Below are 17000 nucleotides of genomic sequence, written 5' to 3'. Positions count from 1 at the left end.
TCCACACCTCTACACAGGATTGCCTTGGGGATCTACAGAAAGCTCTTGGGGCAGATACAGGCAGAGAACAAACAGACACTAGTGGAGATCTAGCGTCAGGAGGGGGCTTTTGAATGTGTAAGCTGCTCAACCCTTAAATCAAAAACCTTCCTTACAGGGAATTCCCTGGCAGTCCAGTGGTTAGGACTCTGTGCTTCCACTGCAGAGGGCACAAGTTGACCACTGGTCGGGGAACTAAGATCCACATGCCACGTGGTGCAGCCAATAAATAAATAAAGTTCTGATTACTGTAAAAAAACAAAAACAAAAAACAAAAGCCTTCCTTACATAAATGAGCTTAAACACATGGGAAGATGCCTAGAATATCTTATTGAGTATATTTAAAAATCCGGTTTGAAAACCACAAGCCGGTGTAACTCCTATGTATGGAGGATTCACTGAACAATCACTTAGGTAGCAGCACTTATTCTGTGTGGGTTCTGTCCTAGGTGCTCTGTAAGTAGTTTCTTCCTTTAGTGCTCCTAACAGCCCTGTGTGGCAGGTGCTGCCTTAGACAGTTGTGCAGGTGGAGAAACTGAGGCCGGAGAGAGTTAACACTCTCAAGGCTGCCTGGGTAGCTTGGAGCTGCCACCCAGACCACGACACTTTGGCCTCGGAGGCTGTGCTCTTGAACCCTTAGCTCTGTTAACTCTGCTACTGGTGGTTTTTTCTCTGGGTAGTAAAACTAAAGTGCTTTGAACTTTCTTCTTTGTGCTTCTCTGCATTATTTGAGCTTTTATGCTATGTAGATTTTGTTTTTCATGAAACAAAACAATACACTAGGGTTCTAAAGTGGGTTTTTGATGTCTTTAAGAATTAGCTGTGAATGCTTGTAGGGACAAGCCACTCCCAGTCTTTTTTGTGATGGGGAGACTGCAGTCCTTGGAGTTGGGGACTCACAGCCCAGCACTGATATCCCCCCACTCCAGGGCACTCTGTGACCCTGGGCAAGTCACGATGTCTAGTCACCACGTTCCTCCGACAAGGCTTGTAGCACAGAGTAGGCCTCAGTAAGCGTCCCCTGCTACAGGAGGAGCCGGTCACTGTACCCCCTGTATCTCGTTCCACCTCCAAAATCCGCTCCCTGCCTTCCCCCAGGGCCCCGAGAATTAGTGAATGAACCACGTCACTATAAAGTGCTAATAGTTTATAAGTTTTTAAAAACGCAAGTGGCAAGAGACACAAGCCACAGCCGGATGGATGACTAATGGGGACCCATGGGCTGGGGGGCGTGGCCGTCCAGGAGCCCCAGAAATCACTGCCCAGGCTGGCAGGGGAAGGGCTCAAGCCTCACCCCAGGAAGGGGTTGTTGGGAGTTTTCTGCCCGTGACCCCACTCATGACCCCAACTCCTATCACCCCAGCCTCAAAAAGGCTGGGCCCACAGAGCCATAAATTCCTGCTATCATTAGACAGTATCTCTACAGCTCAGGCTGTTTGCCAGGAGCCCTACAATTATTTTTATCACTTATGAGTCCTATAATTATTTTTTATCACTTTTTTCTCACAGCAGACTTGCAAGCAGGGCTAGTTTTGCTTTTTTTCGGTTTGGAGTTGGGGGAAACACAGCCCCCCGAGGGTGTCAGGGAATTTCCTGGCTTTGCCCAAAGCTCTAGAGTGGGTCAGGGTTTGAACTCACCCGCTCAGGGGCTGAGCTGGGGCTCTGTGTGAGGCCAGAAGTTTGGGAGAATCGGGAGGTGGAAACTGGGACCCATCGGGAGCCAGGGAAAGGCTTCAGGCTCGGCTACTTCTTGGCTGTGTGACCAGGGCAAGTCACTCAACTTCCCTGTGCCTCAGTTTCTTCATCAGTCAAATGAGGAAATAATAAAAATACCCAACTCATAAGTTAGTACATTTAAGTGCTCAAACACTGTGAGATTCTATTTGATCTTGAGTTGGGACCTAGATTTTAAATTGAGACCCTGGCTTCCTGGTTGACTTGGGCAAGTCCCTCGTCCTCTCTGAGCCTCAGATTCCTCATCTGTAAAATGGACATTATCTTGCTTGCCTCACACCTTGGCTCTCGCATCTCCAGTCCTATCAGCCTGACCTCCTTCAGGTCCTCAAACAGCCAACCGTTCGCTCTGCTTGGAACTGAGCCCAGCCCTCCCAGCCCCAGCTTTGCTTGGGTAACTCTCCATTATCATCCCAGACATCTTTCCTTCTCTCCCTCCCTTCTTTTCTTTACTTATTCAATAAATATTTATTGAGCACCTACTATGTGCCAGGACTGTGCTAAGTAGTAGAGAAGACAGGCAAAGTCCCTGTCTTCATGAAGGGAAGATAGACGATAAACTAAAAAGAGAATCAGGGCTTCCCTGGTGGCGCAGTGGTTGAGAGTCCGCCTGCCGGTGCAGGGGACATGGGTTCGTGCCCCGGTCCGGGAGGATCCCATGTGCCCCGGAGTGGCTGGGCCCGTGAGCCATGGCCGCTGAGCCTGCGCGTCCGGAGCCTGTGCTCCGCAACGGGAGAGGCCACAACAGTGAGAGGCCCGCGTACCGCAAAAAAAAACAACAAAAACAAAAAGAGAATCAAACCAAACCAAACCAAAAACCAAGGCAATTACAAACTATATTAAACACTTCATAAAGGAGGATTAGAGCACCATAAGAGGAAGTAACTGGGAAAGGTCACTTTCCAGAGAGGCCTCTCCAAGGAGACACTTCTGTTTAAATTAATAATCTATTTGAATATGCACATGGTACAAAATTCAAGCAGTACACAACGTCACCCAGCCAAAAGCGCTTCTCCCTGCCATCTTCCCATCCCCAGTTTTGCAGTCCTCCCCCAGAGAGGCCCCTGTGTTGGCAGTTTCTTGAGAGTGGGTGACATTTGTGGTGACATCTGAAATGCAAGAATCAGCAGCCAATTGAAGACATGAGAGAAGGGGAGTCCAGGCAGAGGGAAGGGCAAGAGCAAAGGCCCTGAGCTGGACCAGCGTTACTGGAGAGAGGAGAGAAGAGGCAGTCAATGTGGAATTCGGATGCTACTCTCTGTGGCCCGGGTATAACTTTTGAGTTGGGGTAGGGTAGGAGTGGCCATTTTCTGACTTGTATTTTACAAAAACACTCTGGGGAGAATTGATTTAGAGACCTGAGAGGGGCAGGGAGTTCAGTGAGGTGGCGACTATGGAGTTGGGATGGTAAAGGTCAGTACCAGGTTGGAGGAGCGGCGTCGGTGATGGGGGGCGTCGATTTGGGTTGTTTGGGAAGTGGGCGGAGACCAGCGAGGGTCCCAGCCATAGGCACTGATGATACTTTGCCACCGTTAGTAGTCCGGTCTTTGTGATTATTGGATTAATTTGCACCCTTGTAACCTGGCACGGAGTGGGCTCTTGGGACGTGTTTGCTGAAGAGATGACTAACGGATAAAAAGGCACTTTGTAAATGGAAACACGCCCTTTGAGAAATGGCTGCAGCCTTCCCTCCCCCCCGCCCACTCCTTGCATGGGCACTCACCTCCCACCATCCCTGCCCGTGAATCACCCCCATAGCCATCCTGCCCTTTGGAGACTTCTGATAGGCAGAATTTTAGAGCCTCACCCTTAAGGTTCTCGTATTTTCTTAGCCATGAAACCCTTTTCCCATGAAAGCCTGATATAAAAGGTATAGAAAGTTATTTTATAATTTCAAGCACCCAAGAACTTGGGTAAAAGAAATGAACAAAACAGACAGAATTCTCAACACAGATATCAGCATACAAAATGATCAATGAGAAAAACGAGGCTGTTTTATTAAATGACACAATTTTAAATCAGGGCATTCCCGACAAATGTGTTCTTTTCATTTATCCAACAAAGAGCCATCAGATGCTTCTTGCAGGGAAACCAGCCTCCGGAGCCAATTATTCCAACATTTGATTTCGTTTGTGTCCAAACACAGTCCCGCTTCATCCAGAGAAGTATTTCCAAACAGTAAAACTCTGTGTGTATGTATGTTTCAAATTTTTTATATAATTAAAAATATACAGCATACATTTTAAAAAATGCACCAAGCCTAAGTGGACAGCTCAGTAATCACAAAGAGCACACCACTATGTCTGGCACCCAGATGAAGACAGGGACCCCGGCCAGTCTCCAGAAGCCCTCCTTGTGCCTCTTCCAGTCACACCCCTCTCAAGAGTAATAATGATCTTGCCTCCTAACACCCTAGATTATTTTGGTCTGTGGTTGAACTTTATAGACATGGAATATAGGCTGTATTTGTTTGTGTCTGGCTTACTTTTGTGAGATTCATCCATATTTTTTATAGCTAGAGTTCATTCATTCTCATTACTGTATAGCGTTCCATTGTATGAATATATCACAATGTTAAACAGTGATTTTTTAAAAGCAGCTCACTGGGGGGTTAGCAGGCAGGGACTGGGTTTGACTCACAGATAGGTTTTGTTTCACACATGTAGTATTTGTTTTGTTTTGTTTTCACTGAACTGGTTGCTGTTAAAGAGCAACGTCTGGCTTCTCTTGGAAGCTCTGCCATTGCTGGACCTCTGGTCTCAAGTGCCTGGAGCTGAGTGCTGACTGCCCCTTCTCAGCAATGTGTTCCACTCCGATTTTGCCATCGTTGCCACCACCCCCTGTTGCGCAGGCCCACCTCACTCACCAATATTGCCCACTTGGCCCTGTTAACATTTTTTTTTTTTAGTAGTAGTTACACATGGCCTTTATTTATTTTTTAAATTTATTTTGTTGAAGTATAATTGATTTACAATGTTGTGTTAATTTCTACTTTACAGCAAAGTGATTTAGAGATATATATATATATATACACTCTTTTCCATATTCTTTTCCATTATGGTTTATCAGAAGATACTGAATATAGTTCCCTGTGCTATAGAGTAGGACCTAGTTGTTTGGCCCTATAGACATTTGCATCTTCCACTCCAGCTTTAATTCAGCAGAGGTGGCCCCAAAATGCTTTATTCTGTGATCTACACCACAACAGAGAGATCTGGCAGCTCAAGATAGAATATAAGTTGTCTCCACTGGTTTAAATTTTCAAATGCGTATTTGAATGCTCAAAAAATTTATTATTGGGACTTCCCTGGCAGTCCAGTGGTTAAGACTCTGTGTTTCCATTGCAGGGGGCGTGGGTTTGATCCCTGGTCCGGGAGCTAAGATCCCGCATGTCACGCAGCATGGCCCCCCCACAAAAAAAGTTATTATCATTATTATTATATATTCAACATAATGTTAGCTATTTATTGTTTTTTAAATTTTGTGGGCAGGCTGATCATCTGACCTGCTAGGGTGACCAATCATCTCAGTTTGCCCCAAACTGAGGGGGTTTTTAGGACATGGGACTTTCACTGCTAAAACTGGAAAAGTCCTGGGCAAAATGGAATGAGCTGGTCACCCTCGGTTTGCCTGAGAGTGATCCCTCACTATCAGTAACTTAACACACTGGGCTTCTTACTTTTATTAAATTATAGATTTGATTTTGAAAGCAGTATTTGAATCACATGTTGTGGAACCCCTAAAAGTATCCTTTATGATATAGTTTCTGCAAAGCACTAATCTTGCCTACATTTTGCCCATTTTGTAGATGGGGAAACTGAGGCCCAGGGGTGCAGAGCAGCCCCTGTTCCTGGCAGAGCTGTTCCCCAGCCCCCACTTTTATGCTTCTCCTCCATCACTTCCTCCAGGTAGCAGATGGATACTGTTTCTTTTGTGCTAACCAGGTACTAGGTAACACACTGTGCTTTCCACTAATTTTATTCTCACAGTAATCTTAGGAGGTGGGTGGGACTTCCCTGGTGGCCCAGTGGTTAAGAATCCCCCTCCCAATGCAGGGGACACGGGTTCGAGCCCTGGTCGGGGAAGATCCCACATGCCACGGAGCAAGTAAGCCCGTGTGTCACAACTCCTGAGCCTGCACTCTAGAGCCCACAAGCCACAACTACTGAGCCCACGTGCTGCAACTACTGAAGCCTGTGCGCCTAGAGCCTGTGCAACGAGAGAAGCCACCGCAGTGAGGAGCCCGAGCACCATACGAAGGCCCAACACAGCCAAAAATAAATAAATAAATAAATTTATTAAAAAAAAAATAATCTTAGGAGATGGGTTCTACTATGATACCCATTTGAAAGATGAGACACCTTCTTCTTGCCTTCTTTCCTTCTTACCTTCTATCCTGCCCACCCGCTCCTATCCCAGGACTATCACTCATTCATTATTCATTCATTCTGTATATATTTGCCTAACTGTGGTTTCCTTGGAATTTATGTCACAGGGAAAATCACCCAGGTTCTCTGGGTCCTGTTTAGCCACTGAGTCTACTCCCGTGTTGTCTGCAGCCTGTTTTAAAACATTGTTGAAGGATTTCTTGGCTCAGTCAGCAAATGTCTGCTGACCTCCTCCTCCTGGGGCTATGTGGTGAATGACACAGATACCCTGCCCTCAGAGACTTGTCTGGTGGGGCACCCAGCTCACCAGGGTCTCTCCCTACTGTACTGTGGATGACGTGAGTGCAAAGACTGGGCCTTTCCATCATTTTGCCATTAAGAGGAAACCAACAACAAGCACGTAAAGGAGTAGATCATACCACAGTACACAGAAGGCAGCAGGTGTCCAGAACCCCCAGCCATGAACTGCCAGCGTCCAGGCAGGGAGCAGTTGGCATCTCAAATGTTTAAATAAGGGTTTCTCTAGGACTTCCCTGGCGGTCCAGCGTTAGGACTCCGTGCTTCCACTGCTGGGGGCATGGGTTCCATCCCTGGTCCTAAGATCCCGCAAGCTGTGCGGTGCGGCCAAAAAAAGAAAAAAAAAAAATCAGAGTTTCTCCATTTCAGTACCATTAACGTTTGGGGCTGAATAATTCTCTGTTGGAGAGGAGAGGTGCCTTGTGCATTGTAGAATGTTGAGCAGCCTCCTTGGCCTCCACCCACTACGTGCCAGTAGCACTCCCGTACCAGCCATGACAACGAAAATTGTCTTCAGACGTTGCCAAATGTCCCCTGAGAAGCAAGATCTCCAGGCTGAGAACCATCGGCTTCACTGAAGCAAATTTAATGGATGGAGTATTTACAGAGCTGTGGGCAGGCTAAGGGAATCTTCAAGGAATAGTGAGGTACTCAGGGACTAGAAATGTGGGGAGCCGTTATCACCCCCAGACCTAAAGGGGTGAGAGAGGGAACGGTGTTACTGCTCCTGGAAATAGCTGGAACCGTGGAAGTGAGGCCATGGAGAAATGCAGCCCCTGCCAAGAATAAAGCAAAACAGGCAGGAGGCGGATGGCATAAACACCCCCACTTCTCCCTCATCCTGCCTTTGAATCTCCGGTTGATGCCTCTCTTTGGCGGAATCCAATGAGAAGTCAGGAGGCCTGGGTGCCTCCTGGGACACAGAGCAGGGCAGGTGATGGTGTGTGGAGGTGGTGGACGAATGGAGAGTAACCATCACAGGGAGGCAGCAACAGGCCTCAGACACTGGACATTTGAGTTCAGTCTTGTCACTTGCGTAGGAGTTTTCCAGGTAGAGCAAACTGGGAAAGGGTATTTCATCCAGAGGGAACAGCATGTACATAGGAATGGAGTTACAAAAGAGCCTGGCTCACTTAATTGTTTATTTAATCATGATTGTTTGTTTGATTGATTGACTCTGTTCTAAAACATTTGAAAGGTACAAAAGGGCATAAAATTAAAAGTAGGTCTTTCTCCCACCCCTGACCCCAGCTGCCCAACTCACCTCCCAGAGGCCACCTTTCTCTCCAGTCTCCTCTCACTTCTAGAAATAGCCAGTGCAAATGCTAGCAGGTAATGTATACGATGTGTGTCACTTAAACTCCTAATTTGACTTAATTTGACTGAAGCTGTGGAGCCCCTACTGTGTGCGGAGAAACGGGTGGAGAGCTCTGGCCTTGAACTCTAAGCCCAACCCTTCACTAAACACCAGGTAGTTTTAGGCACATCTCTCTCAGCTTCCCATTTCCTCCTCCAAGAAAGGAGTGAGTCTCTAAGTGGCCTGCCCATTCTGTGGGGTTTGCCCACAGTTGTGTTGTTCAACTGACGTTTTGTGGATTAAATGGAATTAAAGCTGAACCACTGGCAAGAAGCAAATTGTAAAAAAGGAGGACACATAAGCCTTGGGTCCCTCTTGGGCCCACGTATTGTCATTTGGGGGAGATGATTGAGGTTTCTGTCTCCAAAGACGTGCTCTGGTCTGAGCCAACAGAATCATTGTCTAAGAAGAGAGTGCCTATACTGTAACCTTGAGAGTGGACTGGCTTGGAAGCTGGTCGGCTCCAACCAACTGGGTGATACTTGATGTGGCTCAGATCTGCCCAAGAAATACCAGGCCCTGCCTGGCTCCCCCCAGCTGGTGTCTGCAGCCCTTGGGGGAGCTTAAGACCAGAAGGAAGAGTTGAGAGGGCCATCAAGCTACAGATAAAGGGAGCCCGATGGCCAGCTGGTAAACCTGCTGGTACCTGGAAGCAAACAGGCAAATCTGGTACCAGATGCCCATCTAGAAGCCCAGAAACCAGAGCAACCCAGGTCACCAGGAGCAGATGAGAACAGGGCTATTCCTTACCTCTGCTCTTCCATTCTGATCTCTCTTGTCATCTTAAGACTCGGTTCTTTCCTGACAATGTCTGAATGTCCAGCACTTAGGGCAAAGATGCCTACCATGGATGGACCACCCACCTTGCTTTAGGTGCTGACCACACGGCAGCTCTCACCTCCTGGCTACTCTGCAAAGAAGGTATTGATGATCCCCACTTTGCAAACAAGGAAAACTGAGGCTCAGAAAGGAGAGATGCAGGGCAGTGTGAGGTTGGGGACTGTAAACATATACTGATATCAACAGGCATTTTGTGTTGAAGAATTATGGAGTTTTGAGCACAGAATCAGAGAATCTCAGAATCATGAAGTCCAGGAGTCCTGGATTCACAGGTTACCAGTATAATCCACACGCCCCACCTGTTCACCGCACCGCAGATGAGATGCCTCTCTTGGGTCCATCTCCCGTGCATTCAGGTCTCTTCTTCTCTCACCTGGGGTCTTGTTCGGCCTCTTCCTTGGTGTCTCCTCTTTCCAAACCTGCAACAGCAGCCAGAGGCATTTTTCTCTAAGCAGACTGTGTCACTCTTCCTCTTAAAATGCTTCATTGGCTCCCCTTTGCCCTCAGGATAAAATTCAAACTCCTTCACATGGTTTACTAGGTCCTCTGTCATCTGGTCATAGTCTCTTGCCACTTTACCTCTCCGGCACGCCCCCGGCCCCTAACTCTACACCAACTCAGACGAACCTCGGTTTAATTTACTGGACATGCTGCGTAGTCTCTCTCTCCCTAACCCCTGGACCTTTGCACTTGTTGTTTCCCTCATTTGGAACACAGTGTACACCAGTGCCCCCTTCCTCTGGTTGGAATACTCTCTCTCTCTCTTCCTGGCTGCTCTGGGAAGCCATTTCTGCTCACACCCGTCCCCAGGAGGCTGGGTTGGTGCCTCCTTCCCCACCCCGACCTCCCACCCACAGTGCCTGTGCCTACCTGCATGACACTCACTGTGGGTCATATAGGCCCATGTGCTTGCCTGTGTCCCCCTCAGCTCATGAGCCACGGGAGGGCAGAAACAGGGCTCGTCTTTTCTCTACTGAGCCCCTAGCTTCTGACATTGTGCCTGGCAGAGAAGAGTTGCTGAACAAAGATATGTATTGATAAATGAATCACAATACGTCAGAATCACAGAATCACAAAATCATGGAACCATGGACTTGGTGAAACAGAAACCTAAAATCTCAAAGTCATATAATCATCAACTTAGAGTGTATTAGAAACACAGAAACTGAGAATTCTGGAAGTTTAGGATCTCAAGATTGGAAGAATTCTTGCATAGGTACCTTGTCCAAGGACTGTTAGTGGATTAAGAAAGTCTCAATTGTGCCCTTCCATGTTATTCAGTTTATATTTTTACATATATTTATGTAGTATTACATTTATACATTTCAAATATTTATTTCTATAATGTGTCCTTCTATAATATTTTTTGAGCACCTAACATATTTATTAACCAATATTTATTGAGCATGTACTATGTGCCAGACATTGTGCTGGGCAACTGTATTTTATCTATGGCTGCATAACAAATTATCCTAATTTGAAAGAGCAAACATTTCTTATGTCACAGTTTTTGTGTGATAGGACTTTAGGAGTGGCTTAGCTGGATGGTCTGGCTTAGGGTCTCCCATGAGGTTGCAGTTAAAGTGTCAGCCAGGACTTGACTGTGGCTGAAAGGTCCACTTCCAAGATGGCTCATTCACATGGCTAGCGGTTGACAGGAGGCCTCAGCTCCTCTCCATGTGGATCCCACAACAAGGCTCCTTGAGTGTCCTTACAACATGGCTGCTGGCTTCCTCAGAGCAAATGATCCAACACAGCAAAATGAAAACCACAAGGTCTTTTATAACCTAGCCTTGAAAGTCACACTTTTAAATTTCCACAATATCCTGTGATCACACAGGACAGTCTTATCCAGTTTGGGAGAGGATGACACAATGGTGTGAATACCAGGAAGTGGGGCTCACTGGGGGCCTTCTTGGAGCCTGGCTACTACAGCAGTGTGGGACAAAACTGACAGCAGGCTAGAGTTGACAGTCTAGGGGGGGAGGGTAGGGGAAGACAATAAATCGACATTAAAAAAAAATAGTTTCAGATAGTTGTAAGCACAATGATGAAAATCAAACAAGACAATAATTTAGAGCAAGGGTCAGCAAACTAGGGTCATTGGCCAAATCTGGCCTCCTGCCTACTTTTTTTTCTTCTGCCTGCTTTTATAAATAAAGTTTTATTGGAACTGAGCCATGCCATTCACTTACATATTGTTTATGGCTGCCTTTGTGCTCTAACGGTAGATTTAAGTAGTTGCAGCAGAAACTATATAGCCTGCAAAGCCTCATCTATTTAGCTAAGTTGGTCAAGGAAGGCCACTCTAAGAGGCAACATTTGAGCAGAGACCTGAATGGTTAAAAGGAAGTGGCCATGGGAAGAGCCAGGAAAAGAATGTTCCAGAAAAAGGGAACATCAGGGTGAAGGCTGTGAAGCTGTGAAATGAGAACGGCTTTGGTGTGTTGAGGAACAGAGGGGAGGCCAAGGGGGCTGGAATGGAGTGAACAAAGGGCAGAGTGGTAGGAGAGGACCTCGGAGAAGTGGTCAGGAGTCACTTTATATAGGCTCTTGGGGCCCTGGTGAGGGGATTGAATTTTGTTCTACAAGTGATGGGAAGCCATTAGAGGGTTTTAAGAGAGAGAGGTAGGATCCGACGTGGATGGGAAAGATGACAAGTGTAGTTTGGCCCCATCCTCTGAATAAGACAGCGCCTCTGCTTCCCCTGTAAGCGCAGCTGTCCCAGAACTTCTTGGTCTTGGAAAATGCAGGTAAAGGCTTTGGCATTACTGCCTGACTACGTGTTCAGGACTCAGCAATCCCTCTGGCCAGAAAGTCCTTTCTTTTGACCCACTTGGAGCCCCTGCATTCTCATCCCAGCCTGTCTCTTCTGGATCTAGGAAATCCGTGAAGTTGGAAAGGGCATTGGATTTTGAGCCCTGGACTCCAGAGTCTTCCCTGACACTGACTCACCTGTGACCGTGAGAGAACCAGGCAACCTCTCTGAGCCTCAGTTTCCTCATCTGTAAAATAAGGTGAGAGTCCGGTCTGCTCAGGGCAAGACAGGTGATTAAGGGTGGGGTTGTGTTGGACACATGCACCACAGTCTTAGGAAGAGCCCAAAGGACGTGTGATGGTTCAGACTGGGGTGGGCTTGGCCAGGCTGGGGTTGCTGACTTGGTGAGGGGTAATAGGGGCCGTAGGTCCATTGGGCAAAAGGCTTCCTGCAAGCCCTCTCCTGCTTAAATTTTGAACAACAGGGAAGCTTGCTGCCTCCCAGTGACCCTTGGGATGGCAGACTTTGCCTGGGGGCAAGATCTTTGAGGGAGATGGGAAATCAGTGTCTGTGTACTAGTCAGCTTTGGGTATTAGAAAGACAGCAGGATCTGTTATCAGAGAGAATCCCGGCACTACTGTTTATTAGCCCTGTGCCCTCTTGTGTCCTTAGTTTTCTCATCTATGAAATGGGTAGAATCCAACCTAAGACGTTTCAATTGTAAGAGGCACTAACATTTTGTGTTCCATTAAGAAAGAAAACACACTGACAATTAAGTTATGACGCAATGCTTTCTTGTCACTTAGAATTTTTATTTTATTTTTATTAAAGAGCTCTGAGATGTATTTAGACCTTGTCTTTAAAATCATACAATACCCTTGCACATAGATAGAAAGGAAAATATAAGTGAAATAAGTTAGTTAAGGAACTCCTAAAACTTCTTCCCAGTCAGCATCCAGATCATCTAGATAACTTTTCCACACAGAACCTTCCTTGTCCATATTTTTTCACACAGTATTGTCCTCCATTACTGTAAAAATATTTGGTCACCCACCGATTCTTGAAAGAATGTTCCACTCCAGTCTCCAGGACTTTCTTCCAACCTGCTTACTCTGATTCTGCAGGTTTGACCCTGGCGCTTTCTTGCTCTTATCAGGTGTCAACCGAAGGTTTTCAGGAAGCAACCAGGACTCGCGTCCCTCCCTCAGATGGTCCTTAAATCAATCATTTGTGAGGAAATACACAGGGTGTGCAGTTGACCAGTTAGGCCCCCGGAAATAATGACCAGAACCAACGAGGTCTGTCTGAACCAACGAGGTTGGTTAAATCTGACCACCCGATTTAAACAACAGTGATTGTCGGCTGCGATTGATTTAAAGACACATCCTAACGTCAGAAATGTAATGGGAAAAAAAAAGGTGAGTTGAAGAATTTTTTAAAAATATCACAGACACTGCTGCCTCTTAGGGTTTATGCAGGGGTGAAGTGTGGGAAGTGTGCAATGGGCTCTGCAGGGGCTGCCCCTGGGCAGTGCTCAACTGTCCCTTGACTCTCCTGGCCCCAGGCATCGCCCTCCCTCTCAGGGCTGCTCAGGTTTATGGCGACAATCTGCCACTGCCAGACATGATCTCAAAGCCATAAAGGTTTTTACAGTTTCACTCTCCCCCTGAGATAAGCCCGGGGAGCCCTTCTCAAGGCCGGGGAGCAATTTCAGAGCTGCAGGGGGAGGGGCCGGCATTGCACAAGTCAGGAAACAGAACAGGTTTTATGGCCCCGACTTCTCAAAGAAGACCATGTTCTCATATCCTCAGTTTGAACCTGCTGGCGACACCTCAGCACCTGGAGCACAGTGACATTCATTCATTCGTTCATTCATTTGTTCATTCATTCATTCAACAAACAAACAGAGTGCAGGGCACACCACTGTGATGGTCTGTGCGGACCAAGGGCAAGTCACTTCCTCTCGTCTGTGAAACAAGGACAGTTCATTTAACCTGCCTCCCGGCTCACTGAGCCAGATACACGAGACAAGGAGTGTGGCAGAGCCCTTAGCACATAGTAGGCCCGCAACCAATGTTGCCTGAATCCCTTTCCCTCACCTTTGACATCCATCTCTCCTGTTCTTGGTCCCTTTTCCTCTTTCTGACCAGGATCGTGGAGGAACCCCGAGTGAAGTCTTCCCCTGCAGCTCTCCGCTGCTTACACTCCCTTTTTGAAATGAGCTCAAGCAACTATCTGGCTTTTTTTCTTTCATTTAAAAAAAAGTTAAAGTATAATTTCCATATTCTAAAACTCACCCTTTTTAATGTTATGGCTCTGCAAGTTTTGGCAAATGTATATGGTGATGTAACCCCTACCACAGTCAAGATACAGAACATTGCCATCACCCCAAAACCCCTCTATGCCCCTTCGTATTCAAACCCTCTACCCCATCCTTAGCCCCTGGCAACCACAGCATGTGTCCCTAGAGTGTTGCCTTTTCCAGAATATCCTAGAGGAAGTCATATCGCATGTAGCTTTGGGGCTCTGACTTCTTTTCTCTTCTTTTTGTTAATATTTATTTATTTGGCTGCGCCAGGTCTTACTTGTGGCAAGAGGGATCTTCGTTGCCACATGCCGGATCTTTTAGTTGCGGCATGCGAACTCTTAGTTGCGGCATGTGGGATCTAGTTCCCTGACCAGGGATTGAACCTGGGCCCCCTGCATTGGGAGCGTGGAGTCTTAGCTGCTGGACCACCAGGGAAGTGCCGGGGGTCTGACTTCTTGCACTCAGAATGATGCATTGGAGACCCATCTTGCTTGATCAATAGTCCGCTGCTTTCTCTTGCTGAGCAGTATTTTCATTTGGCTTTTAAATCAGATCTGTACTTGTGGCTTGGACTTTTCCTCTGCAGCCCAACCTTTCCCTGAGCTCTAGGCTTGTATATCCAGTAATTCCTTGGTTGCTTAATTGGCATCTCAAATTGGCATCCCCACCAGAACTCTGCTTCCTAACCCAAATCTAGAGCTGCTCTAGCCTTCCTCATTTCAATAATCAGCGCCACCAGCCCCATGGTTACTTATCCTTTTCCCTTCACACATCCAATCCATTAGCAAGGTCTTGGCAGTGTGGCTTCCAAAACATCTCAACCTGATCACCATTCCCCACCACCACCTGTGTTAGTTTTCAATGCTGTGTAACAAATTACCCCAAACTCAGTGGCTTAAAAAGATGCCCATTTGTTATCTCACAGTGTCTGGTCAGACGTCCAGGCCTGGCGTAATGGGGTTCTCTGCCCAGGGTCTTACAGCTGAAGTCAAGGGCTGTATTCCTACCAGACGGCTCTGGGGAAAGAGCCACCTCCAGGCTCATTCAGGTTGTGGCCTGAATTCAGCTCCTCATTGTTGCAGGATTGAGGTCACCATTTCCCAGCTGGCTGTCCACTGGGGAGGGTCACTCTCAACTTCTAGAGACCACCCACATTCCTTGCTATGTGGCCATGTCCATCTTCAAAGCCAGCCACAGACAGCCTCCCTCACGTCGAGTCCCTCTCCTGCTTCTAATTTTATATGCCAGAAAGAGCCCAGCCCCCCACCCCAAGGACTCATCTGATTAGGGAAGGCCCGTCAATGATAATCTCTATATCACAAAATCACTGGTTTGGGACCTTCATTACATCTGCAGAATCCCTTCACAGCAGCATCTAGGTTTGTGTCTGATTGAATAATATAGAGAAGACGTGTCTAGACCAGGGGGCAGGAGTCTTGGGGTCACCTTAAAATTCTGCCTACCACACCAATCTAGTCCAAGCTGCCATTGTCTCTCCCCTGAACTACTGCACATACCACGGCTGGGCTTTTCTGCTTTCACTCTGTTCCATGGAGTCCCTTCTCTACATAGCAGAGAGTGACCTTTTTAGAACATGAGTCAGATCACATCAGTTCCCTGTTGAAAAACCTCCAAGAGTTTCCCATTGCACCAAAAATGAAATCTATGACCTCTCTCATCACCTAGAAGACCCCGCCCCCCCAGTCCTGGCCCTGCCCACCTGCCAGACTCCATCTCCTTCCACATTGCTCCAGCCACACTGACCACTGTGTTCAGCCTCCAAGAGGCTCAGCTGGCTCCCACCACAGGCCTTTTACACTTGTGGTTCCTGCCTTGCCCCCAGAGCTCTGCGGGGCTGGCCCCTTCTCAACCTCCAGAGTTCAACCCAGACTCACATCCTTGGGGAGGCCCTCCCTGACCCCACGATCTGATGTTATTCCATCCTCAACACTTTCAAATTAACCTATTTGTTGTTTTTATTTCATATTCACAGTCACCATACGTTGCTTCACTGGCTTTCTTTCTTTTTAAAAAAAAAAACATTTATTTTTGGCTGTGTTGGGTCTTCTTTGCTGCGCGTGGGCTTTCTCTAGTTGCGGCAAGCAGGGGCTACTCTTCGTTGGGGTGCACGGGCTTCTCATTGCGGTGGCTTCTCTTGTTCCAGAGCATGGGCGCTAGGCGCACGGGCTTCAGTAGTTGTGGCTCGCGGGCTTTAGAGCGCAGTCTCAGTAGTTGTGGCGCACGGGCTTAGTTGTTCCACGGTATGTGGGATCTTCCCGGACCAGGGCTCGAACCCGTGTCCCCTGCATTGGCAGGCGGACTCTTAACCACTGCGCCACCAGGGAAGTCCCCTTGTTTTACTTTCAAAGAACTTGACCGTTTATAGTCTGACAGCACTTGACTATTTCACATTACCTTTTTAAATTTATTCCCTCAAACATTGTCTGAGTGCTTCCTCTAGGAGGTAAACCTCAGGAAGTCAGGGACTCTGTCTGTCTTGCTCACCTGTTTAGCCTGGTGCCTAGGCAAGGGCACAGCACATAATGGGCGCCCAATAGACATTTGTTGAGTGAGTAAATAAACGAACATGTGTCTCTTGAACTGGTCCCTCCTCTACATCTCTACTGCCTCCATCGGTCACAGGCCTCACCATCTCTCGCCTGGCCCAGCACGTGAGCATCTTCACTCGTCTCCCTGTTTACAGTTGCACCCTGTCCAATCCATCCTCCACAAAGCTGCCAGAATGAGCCTTTAAAAACACAGATCTGCCATAAAAAGAAACGAAATTGAACTATTTGTAATGAGGTGGATAGACCTAGAGTCTGTCATACAGAGTGAAGTAAGTCAGAGAGAGACAAATACCGTATGCTAACACATATATATGGAATTTAAGAAAAAAAATGTCATGAAGAACCTAGGGGTGAAACAGGAATAAAGACACAGACTTACTAGAGAATGGACTTGAGGATAGGGGAGGGGGAAGGGTGAGCTGTGACAAAGCGAGAGAGAGGCATGGACATATATACACTACCAAACGTAAGGTAGATAGCTAGTGGGAAGCAGCCACATAGCACAGGGAGATCAGCCCGGTGCTTTGTGACCGCCTGGAGGGGTGGGATAGGGAGGGTGGGAGGGAGGGAGACGCAAGCGGGAAGAGATATGGGAACATATGTATATATATAACTGATTCATTTTGTTGTGAAGCTGAAACTAACATACCATTGTAAAGCAATTATACTCCAATAAAGATGTTAAACAAACAAACAAACAAACAAACAA

The sequence above is a fragment of the Lipotes vexillifer genome, unplaced genomic scaffold, assembly GCF_000442215.2.
Source record: "Lipotes vexillifer unplaced genomic scaffold, Lipotes_vexillifer_v1.1 scaffold53, whole genome shotgun sequence".
NCBI classification, from domain to species: domain Eukaryota; kingdom Metazoa; phylum Chordata; class Mammalia; order Artiodactyla; family Lipotidae; genus Lipotes; species Lipotes vexillifer.
The sequence above is the reverse complement of the archived record's forward strand: the minus strand, read 5'-3'. Positions refer to the sequence as shown.